Source organism: Cupressus sempervirens, chromosome 10 (assembly GCF_028749045.1).
Source record: "Cupressus sempervirens isolate cs-2001-9-10 chromosome 10, ASM2874904v1, whole genome shotgun sequence".
NCBI classification, from domain to species: Eukaryota; Viridiplantae; Streptophyta; class Pinopsida; order Cupressales; family Cupressaceae; genus Cupressus; species Cupressus sempervirens.
The window spans coordinates 806,944,295-806,956,909 of NC_143127.1; the positions used below are offsets into that span (position 1 = coordinate 806,944,295).

Below are 12,615 nucleotides of genomic sequence, written 5' to 3' on the forward strand. Positions count from 1 at the left end.
ATCACAAACTTCAATTTATATAAACATCAAAAGAATGTAAATACTAGTATGAAATCAAAGATAATTGATTATAAAGGGTAGTTGATTATTGTGAATTTATTAAACTATTTCTTATATAAAAGAGTTATTGTGAAACTTTAGTGACTTTTAAAATTAATATATCATAGTTTTCACAAAATTATTTTAGAAGCCCTCTTATCTAATGCAATTAGAGCTCGTCTAAAAGATATCTACATAAACCGTGCAAGCTTCCTTTGTGTGTGTGCCAATTTGGGGATTTTTGAATATGGTATGGGGATGTCTAAAAAATGGTTTCTTGACTCATCGCATCTGTAAGATAAATAGTTAGTGGATTTATTTGAAAGTTTTTTGTGGGAGGGGGGGGGGGGGGGGGCTATGTATATATACTTTTGGAAGCAAGACTAGCTTAATTCCTTAATCTTTATCATGCTCCTATGATTCAGGATGAGTGGGAAGCCTTTAAGAAGGTACGGTGAACCCTTAATTTTCATCATTTAATTAAATTATAATCTCATGGATACATTGATTTTGTGATTACACGAAATGAATTTTTTAATAAGACCTACAAACCTCAAAACACATGCAAGTTGTTAAGGTAAAGCTAAACCTAAAAGCGCTTATTTCCTCTACCCGCATCAAATTCAAATTTCAAAACAAGAATCGTGACCCATTTTAGTGGTTTTTTGAAATGAATGATACATTCTGATGTTGTTGAATAAGGATGCACGATATGGATTTACGAAAATGAATGATAGCTTTCAAACTGGTAACATCGGACAATATTGTTTTGGCCCGTGCGCTGATGGAAGTTTGTGATTGAGGCAAATCTATGGATGCTAAATGTGGGAGTTAATACAAGGTACATCCAAAGAAAATTTTATACGCAGGTTTACATTCTATAATTGTGCTCGATAAAAAACAAGGAACGTGTGCCCTCTAGCCCTACTGGCGGGATGGTATAATTCCCAACCACAGATTACTGGACACACTCGAACAGGAGATGGAGGATGAGATTCGGACCCCGCACCTCCAGCTACCACTAGGGCATTGAGGTTTCTTTCAACCATGGCGAGCGCAGCAAGAACACCCTAAGGTGATGAGGTAAAACGGCGGCCTTTGCAGGCATAGAACCCTCGCGAGTGTCATTAGTAAGACAAGGCCGTTACAATTTTTCTTTTTTGAAATTTTGTGCCCTTTCCCTGATTGGACATATACATGAAACATTATGTGTCTCATTAGATCATGATCAAAATGTCCAGCAGATGTAACTGTATCTATATATTTATTTCACACAGTTGGAAAGGCATTTAGGCCTTCCCTCTACTTCATTTCCTCTATTTCATTTATGTGAAAATTACTTCATAGTAGTGATTTACACAAATCCATCTCTCATGACGATACATCAAATATTGAACACTCATCAAAAGTCCCAGTGCTTCACTTCTATGAGCATCACCTAGATCTAATGTGTGTTAAGTGTATTAGAAATTAATACTCCATTCTTCCACCTCTAGGCCAGATTAAGTCAACACTGCACGCACTCTAGTTAACATTGAGTCTCTCCCACACGTGCATTGAATCAAGGTGATTTCTCCACATTTGCAGCAGATAAATGTAATGGTTGTCCAGCTCACTGATAGTTCTGTCCATCATACCATCCACGTAAAGACTCTAGAATCCTCTTCTTTAACTTCAGCCCTCTATTTATAGAGGTTATGTAGTTGGTTTTTAGTGTGCAGCCAGATTAATAAAATAATTTTTGTTATCTGCTGTCACCAATTTCTTTCTCTTTTCTATTTTTTAATATGGTATCAGAGCTCTTGCGATTCTTGGGCAGTGCTATTTTTTCTTTGTCTGAAATTCAAATCATTTGCAGCAGGATAAATTTCCTTGAGCAGCATTCAATCAATTCATAGCCTGTCTGTGGGCATAGTCTACTATATGAATAACTATCCTACTATTACCGTGTTTGGTCTCGGCTTGGATATCTGAGTCTTAGGGGTTTTATTGTGTTTTTGAGGGCAATGTCAGTTTCAGAATTGCTTGTTTTGATCAATTTGGATTTGTTTTTTTGCTTGGAATGACGTTGCTTATGGTAGACGACTTCCTCGGAGCCGCCCTCCAGCCGCCCCAACCGCTGGCCCACTGTATTTTCTGTGATCTCTGTTTTTGTTTTCCCCCTTTTTTCAAAGATGGCTCACTTTGAACTCTCCCTCGGACTTTCTCGCCCTTTGGGTTGTGTGCGTAGTGGAATTTACCTTCACATTTGGATCAACAGCGCTTTGAAATTGGCATTCTCTCGGAGTGGCATGCATGATACACAAAGGAAGCAGATTAAATGTCTAGTCATTTTTGCAGGACAGTGTGCAGTCCGGACATCTATTATGAGATGCTAGAAATACGAGGCAAAGACAAAATCTATGTGGAGATACTTAGAGAAAGGTTCGACTGTTGAGTTTTGTATCTCATTTCCAGTGGAGCATCTCTGTGCAAGCGGGAGTGCCTGAGTATGCATACACAATTCTTATGAGAGAAGAAGAATAAAAAGAGTGTAAAGTGAATGAGAGATGAAAATTTGAGCTTGAAGCTGTTGGAGAGATGTGATTCATTGTTTAATTGTTGTGGAAAAGAAAAGTTCGAGTGTTTGAGTTTTGTATCTCATTTCCAGTGGAGCATCTCTGTGCAAGCGGGAGTGCCTGAGTGTGCATACACAATACTTATGAGAGAAGAAGAATAAAAAGAGTGTAAAGTGAATGAGAGATGAAAATTTGAGCTTGAAGCTGTTGGAGAGATGTGATTCATTGTTTAATTGTTGTGGAAAAGATGTGTACTTTGATTGGAAGTGTTTGGTTGGTCGTGAATGAGTCTGTCTAATTGCAGAGTTGGTGTCATCAAAAATTGTTGTTGTAATATCCCCTAATCAAGTGGTGAAGATTGAATTACTTGGCTGGAAAAAAATAGCGCAAGGTTCGACATAAGGAAGAAAGGAGTATGTTTCCAAAATTCAAACAAACAGCAGGAAATGTTATCATTGGTTTGATTCTTTGGCATGAGTATATTGAACAATTCTACAATGAGATATGTGGGTCAATGCTGTGTTATCCAGAGAAGCTGGTTTGCATAATATTTTTATTCATGAAACCTATATTGATGAACCATGTATCTAGAAAATATCCCTAGAGAACTAGCAAGCACAGCGGCTTGGTACCCATGTGACTCGGTAGATGGATTATTTTTCATATGGACTCAATATTAGTACATATGAGAAAAGTTTAGAGCTGGTTTCCTCATTATTGGAACAATATTTTTGTGAAGTTTGAAGGGTTTGTGGTAATCCAAAACCAATTGTTTAATAAATCTATTGAATGGTTTGTGGTAAGCCAAAACCACTTATTTAGGTGAAAAACCTAAAAGTTTTTTGAACGGTTTGTGGTAATCCGAAACCACTTGTCTAGGTGAAAAATCTAAAAGTTTGTTGAAGGATTTGTGATAAGCCAAAACCACTTTGTTGGGTAGAAAACCCTAAAGAAGGGGAAACAAAATTTTATGTTGTAAAATAGGTACCTAACAAGGCTCAATGCCAGGACCTATCCTATCTAAATTTCTTATTGTAATTTCTCCCACTGAAAGAATTTTTAAGTGGTAGAAATTAAGGACGGGTGTTAGAAATTAATACTCCATTCTTCCACCTCTATGGCCAAATTAAGTCAACACTGCAGGCACTCTAGTTAACATAGAGTCTCTCCCACACATGCATTGAATCAAGGTGATTTCTCCACATTTGCAGCAGATAAATGTAACGGTTGTCCAGCTCACTAATAGTTCTGTCCATCATACCATCAATGTAAAGACTCTAGAATCCTCTTCTTTAACTTCAGCCCTCTATTTGTAGAGGTTATGTAATTGGTTTTTAGTGTGCAGCCAGATTCATAAAATAATTTTTGTTATCTGCTGTCACCAATTTCTTTCTCTTTTCTATTTTTTCATTAAGTGTTTCATTCATTGTCATGAGAGATGGATATATGTAAACCACTACTCATGGAACATGGGTCAGTGAGTTTGACTCAAAAACTAAACAGTTGAATTATGATAGAAATATCCCAATTGAAGAACTCAAGCTCTATTCTCAAGGTTAAACACCATGCATCTATTTCACTCAGTTCTTATTATGTGAGAACCTTGATAAACTATATTTAACTATTTGATTGATCACTTCCACATAAATGTGGCTATAGACAAGTGATTGGTAAACATTAAATACAGATATATGATTTAAAAATAGCCTAAATAATCATGTAATTTTAGAGATTTGTATTTTCATACTGGTGTGTACTACCAAGCATTTTCCACTGTTGGACTCAGTAAGCTGAAACTTTCATTGTCACTGTCAGTTATTATCTCTAGGGTTGCAGATTTAACATTAACACCTTGAAAGGGTTGTTGGACGTCCGCCCATCTCCTACACTGATCGTTTACTTCTGATTGAATAGACAACCTATTGCTCATGCATCTGCTATCTCGCTATGGCTGAAAATTCTCACCGGCGTTGATGATATTGTAAATGGACAGATTTTCCTATTTTGATGCTCAGACCTGTGAAGATTCAGTATAAATTTAATAGAAGGATCGGTGATAGGACTGAAGTACAATCATGAATAGTCTTAGGTTGGTGTCTGAGATCCTTCCTGCATTGATTTAATGCAAACAATGATAGACTGCTTCAATGTCTCTCTTCACCCAATAGTCACTTATTTATAATGCCATTTCCAAAATGCCACAGTGCTAACACCGTTTCATCCCAATGGTGCTGACTCAAATATATAATAATATTTCCATATATAATACAATTTGGCCTAGAAAGAAAATTATTAATTATATTATACATCTATTTATACTTTTCATTTATTATTTATTTACTATTTGTTAGCTGATCTAGCGATATGATTCAGGGGTATTGCACAAGAACGTCCAGTTTAAATGGAAACATTGACTGAAAAAAGCATAGTGAGAAGAGTTGCATGGGTCTACTATCCAAATCAAGCCTCACAAAGATAAAAAAGATCTAACAATGTTTTGCAAGCACCAATACACAATTGACTTCTCTTGATCTCCCATTTTCCAATTTTTAGATGCATCTTTAGAACATTACGTTATGATAACTTCATCTATATTGAAGCTCCCATTTTAGTAATAAGATATGATGCTGGAAACCATTGTAGATTTTTTCTTAAAAATTTACACCTACCGTTGGCTTCTAACATTTAAGTTATTTTGTGAGGATTTTTTCTTAAAAATTTACACCTACCGTTGGCTTCTAACATTTAACTTATTTTGTGAGGACCAGTTTTGAATAATTTTGTTAAATAGTCTATTTTCTTTGTCAATGCTTTTATATAGTGCATTGTTTATGCTTCCATGTTTTTCATACTGAGGAAGTTACAAATGCATTGTTTATGCTAACAGATTTTGCATGCATGTTTTCTTGGACAACTTCACATGTTTAGTTTATACTTGCACAATTTTCATTCATGGGAAATCAAATCTGCATTATATGATTCCACATTTTGGAAATGAGTCGCTGGGTAATTATGGCTATAACATTTGAAAACGGTACCCTTCTAATATGCTTTGTTAGGTTTCATCTCTATTAGAAAGCTCACATTTTGGTATTATAAGGAAGGATAATGAAAAAAAATGTACAGTGTGACATGTAGATTTAGACCAGCCAATTTTTTTTTCATAAAATTTTTAACACCTTATTTAATTAATTTAGTTTTTTGTATACCTTAAATCATTACATTCCAGAATGACATTTCTTTGTTGAATTTTGTTAAACAATTTCAAGTGCCTTGTAAAGATGGCATCTCTTTGGGGAATTCCATTTAACAATTTAAGTATTTTATCTATTGCTGAAGATAATGGGTTCAAGTATTGGAGAAAAGCCCAAAAGTGAAAGAGCAGTCTTGATGGTTCTTCTATTCATTCCAGAAAATATGCAGTTGATAGATTTGAAACTTGAGCTTACTCCTTCTTGACCCATCTCTATCTCCTGCTCTTTACCTATCTTCTTCCACAGATATCAAGAGTGGACATATTAAAAAATATGCAGTAATTCCTTATCTAAAAGGGATTCCTTTATATTCTCCAAGCCCCTAGTTTTGAGCCTAGAATCCTTCTCAACTAAGCCAGTTATTTTCAAAGCACCAAATGGAGCCATTACTAGAATTGGTGCGCAATACTCTCAGGTTTCATATTGCTCATTTTCTATCCATTTCTGTATGTTTAGAGAAAATGAAAGAGAGAAGACGAAACTCAAGATGATTTCATTTTATTGGGTGATTGGAGTTCATAATATAATACGTTTGTGCATCACCGAGTGTGATCCACATACCTTTGTTTATGAATAATAAAATATATTTCTATTAGGATAGGTAAGTTTACTCTAATAGCTAATTTTTTTTTCTTTATTGTGTTCAATGTAACTTGACTGGATAGGAAACCTTGTTATAGTGTTGGACCGTTTTGAATATTATTTCTTCATTTTTTTCTTAATATTTGCACAGCTCGTGGTAAGACATATTTTACATTTTTGTAGCCTAACAGTAACAATCAAAACTACATATTTTGAACTTATTGATGATAAAGATGTAAATCTATGTCACTATATATTTTATCTTCATTTATATTGATATGCCTGATATTCTCAATTCCTTGAGTAATTATTACAGGATATAGGTTTTTAGGCAGCTCAGATTTTGATTTTGCATTGTCAATCATTTATATGTTTGCAGGCCAGATCTGTGTGCCCATTGCTTTCTGAGGACAAAATGAAGCCGCTGTTGGAATTGGTGGTAACTACTATCAGGTTTGATATTGCCCCTTTTTCTGTCCATTTCTATGTGTTAAGAGAAAATGAAATCAAAGATGAAGATACTTAAGATGATTAAATTTTATTTGGTCCATTTCTATGTGTTAAGAGAAAATGAAATCAAAGGTGAAGATACTTAAGATGATTCCATTTTATTTGGTGGTTGGAGTTCATAATCTAATACCTTTACATTCAGAAGTTTCTTGCTATACGTATTTAAAGCCTGAGATTTTTTTCAGTATCATTTCTCTTTCGTTTCACTACCTTATTAAATAAACATGCACAATTGTTCAGTTATTTTTGTGTCTTATTATATACGATAGACATGATCATACGTCCCCTTTTAGGTCTAATTTAAATGCTTGGTTAGTTTCAACATCGTGGTCACTTTGAATCCATATAAATATGAATTCAAATCTATACAAATATGGATTTATATGTGTTACTATATGATTTTTTCGTAGCTATAATGTTATATGGTGATCAACCAAACCAAAAGTCAACAGTGAGGATTTAAACACAACAAAAGTTTTACTTTATCGCTTCTAATCTCCTCTCATCCTACCAATTCTGAACTATACACTTATACTAGAACTCTACCAAGTTTTATGAATGAGCATTTTGTTCTCAAAGCCGGACACTGATGGTATACTTGCTAACACCACCTCATTATTTTAATATAAATTTCTATTCATAACAATGTTAATATTATATTCTACTATACCTTTCTCAAAATGCTAAAATCTAGGGGGTAGAATTCTGGACCGTATGAATCAACTTCCTGCTAAAATATCAGTTTGATGTGCAAGGGTATTTATTTCTTAACAATTTAAAAAATTCAGGATTCAATTCTTTCTAGATAAAGATTATCGTTTATGTACAATTTTTCCACAGGAAAAATGGATTAACTGTGCCAAAACATTCATAGTCTGGGTTTACCATTTAATATGTAGTTCATTATTGACAAATAATGTAATTAAAATGGTGCATCAATATAATATTGAAATAACTTTAATCCAATTAATTTGTGGCCAATTCAATCTCTCAAAATTTGGGAAATGGGAATAAATTTTGGTTGGGTTCTTATAAACGTTCTTAAATTTTTGGCTACTTCTTGTATTCGTTCTGGCCTTTTCCACTATTTTTCCCTATTTATGTCTCGTGTCTACATTTGAGGGCATCGCTATACCACCACTTCATTCTCCCAGCATCCCCTACTTCAAGAAAATCAGATTGTTTTCCCTGCAGTACAACTCAAATCTGATGAAAATTCTTCAATGCCAGTGAACCAGACGTGTAGTCTATAATGTGAGATAAATTATGTTATTTCAATGGATGTAGTAAAATTCCAAGTATAAGATATATGATCTGCAATAATGCCTATGTTTGATTGCTAGGCAAAAGTCTTGTAGTGAAAGACACATTTATGCCTATGACCTATAATTAAAATTCAATGTAGGGCTCTTGAATATAGATGTTATGGAAGTATCAATATGTTTGGATACGTTTGATGTTTGCAAGTATACATGTCACTTTGCTGATGAAAAATTGAGAATGTATATGTTAACTCCACTAATAAGAGTGTTCAATCATTCCCTACACTGGAAGCTCAACCTACTCTGGAGATAATACAGTGCAATTGTTTAATAGAGAGTGAAGGTTGCTAGTTTTTTGAACAAAGACATATGGAGAGAAATAATAGTATAGCTCCTCTCCTTGACTATGTAAGTGTCCCACTTTGAACACATGCATATAATAATGATGCAATTAACACCATTCCTTCACACTTTGTGTCATATTCTACTCTATCTAAGTGTACAAGAATTGATTCCACATTTGTTTCTATACCAACTACCAAAGTGACTAGATCTTTGTTCTGTTTTCTTTCAGAAAATGAGTTGTTTTTTTACCATATTTCTATTAACATTTAATTGCAAAGAGTCCAAGTATTTCCTCATTTCATGACTGGATCTAATTGCCTGATAATTATTCTTCTTCATAAGAGAATTTCTAACAAAATCCACCTTAGCTTTTTCACTTACACATGTTTCATATTTTGGTTGCAACAAGTCCATATTCAGGAGGGTCTGTAGAAATTGCCAGTTCATTGGAATGCTTCTTGTTGGTGTAACTAAATGTTCACTAATTACACTTACTTAAGCTTACTTAGGATAATGCATTGCATAGTAGTTTGTGATTGAGACACTTAGGAGTTTGTACCTCAATTAAACACATGGTGTAGGAGAATTCCACTCTAGGTGGTCATAGTTGTTATCTCATTCCACCTTTAGTGCACATATCACATTATCATCCTCATCATTGCACATACTTCATTGCATAATGGAGGATGATTCACCTTTGATGGACAAGTGATTCCACCTTGTGTGGGTGGTAGCTTATCTTCTCCTTATCATTGTCTCTTATCTCCTCTCCTATATAAGGAGGCTTATTATGTACATTTCAAATCAATCCGTTGGATGTCAATCAAGTCCATTATCAATAATATCATTCTTCCATCTTCATGCAATTGTCTTGCCATTTTGTTGTGGAAGTTATCTTGGTCTTTCATTTGATCTTGGAGGTGTTGTAGAGTCACCTAAAACTTTAACACTTCTTATGTCCCAATTCTATGGGATGTAACTTGTTTTGAGAATTTTTAAAGGTTATATTGACATACAATTCTCTCTCAGTTTTAAAGCTAATAGTAAAGATGAAATAGTGTTGAAGCATGAATGGCAAAGCAAATGGCCAAGATTATAGCAGACCTTATTTCCGTTGCAAAGAGTAGTGAAAAAATATGTGAAAATTGAATGGCTATTCTGAAGATAAGGCGATTCATCAGGCATTTTAGATTTTATATATCTCTGTACTAATCTAGTGATGATGTTACTAATAATATATTATTTACCCTTATTTTCTTAGTGAAGAATTTTTCAACTTCTCTCAAGGTGAGATAACATTGTAGAAGATTAAGGAATTTAAGCAGTCATTGAACATGTAGAGCAGTATGTTAGTTTAATCATTACATAGAAAGTGTCTTTTCAGTTTCTGATGGTTGTATTTAGAAAAGTAAAAAGTTGATGGGTGATTTTATTTATTAAATTTGAATGCGTATATTGAATTTTAATTTCCAATGCAATCTAAGTCAACTATTTGAAAATTGCATCTCTATATATTATCGACATTACAATGCCCTGAATTTATAAGGACAACTCTAGCCACTCTTCACACGTTTTTATGACGGATTCCTCTTGGTTATATCTTTGAATCTCCCCTAGTTTTTTTCTCATCCAACATATATCATCTCATCTAAATGCATTTTTGACCCTTAATTATTTTATTATTGCATATTGCTTTAAGTAAGAAATTGAATGCTTTAATTTACTAAAAATTATGATGACTATCTTGAATATGTGTGTCAAGATTCCTCCTAGTTTGTAACCATTCACTTGTTTAGTTTGTAACCATTCACTTGTTTGTGATGCTTATAGCTTGATACTTTTCTTTAAATAATTTTCCTATGCCCATCTATAGAAATTTGGCTTTGCAACACTTAAAATAAGTTATGTATCCTTGCATTTCTATACCATATGAACTCTTTATTTGTATGTTTATTGTATTGTGAGTAACTTTACTATAGAAATAAGGTTCTTATTTATTTATTCTTCTTGCATGCCCAATTGGTAGTCTCTATTCAAGTTGCAACACTCAATTTTGGGGACTTCAATGATGCACAATCTATGAAGCTTTATTCATTCTTCATAGTGCAATTGCAAGTATTGTGTATGAAATTTCTATAGTTCATGATTTTAGGTGGGTTTTATTTCTCTTCTTGTAAATATAAGAAAATTGGAACGCATAAGAAGCCCATGATTTGTACTTCCTCAAGACCTTGAACTATTGCTTCTATAAGAGTGTAAAGGATTACAAATAAAATGGGGTGGAAGAAGCCTATGATTTGTAGTCCTTTCGAGTTGAAATAATGTATTACAAGATGATAAAATTCAATCCCTCTTCTATTAGTCTTATTTTTCCCAACCCTACCAATACACAACTGCATGGATGTTACATCCCCTTGGTTTTTATCACAACTCGTGTTTAAATTAGTTACAATAGAGCTTCTTATATGGCTACTTCTATTATTAGACCTTTCTTTTGCATCTTAGGATGGAGAATGTAAACTTTATAAAAACTAATGATATATAATCGTTGGCACATGTATCTGTACTCCAACATTTAACTTTTTCTCGATCATTGTTATTTTATTTATTTATGTGTATTTATATTTGAAATACATTTATTTATTTTGAATTGTTGTCACAATAGACTATCATGAGATAAAACCTTGTATTTCAAGATTTCCATCTACCCAAGAAATATTTATAGAAGACTAGCCCAATTGTATTGTCAAAGCATTATACAAGCCATCATATTTGATTCAAACATGAAGAGACCATTCAAATATGAAGATAAAAATGTTTGGATTTAGTGATAGTTAGTTTGCAAACTTTTCCAGCAATCCCTAGGTGGGTTGATGGTAATCTGACTAGAGATGAATGAAGAAATGTGCCTGCCAAATGTATAGGAAGCAAGATAATTGCATGGTTTATTTTGTAGATGAAAGATAAGTGAAATAAAGTCCTTACATATCAATGGATGGTTCTAAAGATCCATTTAAGGGTGTTACAAATTCATTTGATGCATACAACCAAGAAAGACTTCAAAACCCTTAGAAACCCTCCATTTTGGGATTTGTGCTATACAGAAAGAGTTGGGAAGTCAAACCTCAAAAATAATCTGCAATGTCAAAATGAGTATCCTAAATGGTGAATAGGTTTGTAGGTTGTTAATAAAGTTTTCAAATTAAAGCCCAAAAACCTTGTTTGGAGGGCTAATTGCAAATGGCTACAAGGAAGTAACCAGCCAGTTTAGAAATTGATAGAGAAAGGGAATTCGGGGTCATTTTGTTTGTTCATTATAGATCAAAAAAAGTTGTTTAGACCTTATTGTTCATTATAGATCAAAAAAAGTTTTTTAGATCAAAAAAAATTGTTGAAAATAAAGGAGGAAGCTTAAGCAATTTAGGACAAAGAAACGATGTTGGGAAAAGAAGGCAATTTTTGGATGTTGTAAAGGGCCTCATTATAAATTTGAGAAAAGTGTGGTAGGTGGAGTTTGGTGATGACCAAAGGATTCAATTATATACATCTACATAAGCATGGAATAAATGGCAATTGTTAGTGACTATGGTAAAGTTCTCTAGCCACTCGATGATGGGACCATATATTGGTGTTTAGTTTTGATAGTTTTAGTTTGAGCTTGACTTGGTTTCAAGAATCCTTTCATATTCTCTACTTAATAAGGTTAACCACATGAATGTGGAAGCTCATTTGACCTCTACCCCCCTATAATCAATCTAAATTCCCCATTAACAACTAAGTAAATATTTGATTCACTTATTTAAGAAGTATATCATTGAATCATTATAATCACATAAAATTCATTAATAGAATATATAATTCATTAATACATATAAAAATTCATCAGTAATTCATGAACACATCAATCATTATAATCACATAACAATATTCAATAACATGACATAAAATTCATTAATAAGCTACATTCATAAAAAATTCATCAAGACATTCATCATCAAACAAGGTTTTTAACATTCATTTCTTGTTTTGTTTTTTCTTGTGTCGAAGATAAAGGCTAATAGGCAC

General features: G+C 33.3%; 1 long non-coding RNA gene across 3 annotated transcripts in view; it reads left to right on the top strand.

Moving 5' to 3' along the window:
* The first annotated feature begins 677 nt into the window (after window positions 1–677).
* The window catches only part of LOC149536386 (uncharacterized), a 38,294-nt gene continuing 26,356 nt past the window's right edge, over window positions 678–12,615 (top strand). For 2 of the 3 annotated variants that reach the window (XR_016357228.1, XR_016357226.1), the window contains exons 1-2: window positions 678–1,169; window positions 6,813–6,886. This is a non-coding gene — a long non-coding RNA (uncharacterized LOC149536386). The remainder of the gene's footprint in view (window positions 1,170–6,812; window positions 6,887–12,615) is intronic. The other variant, XR_016357227.1, reaches the window with a different exon arrangement.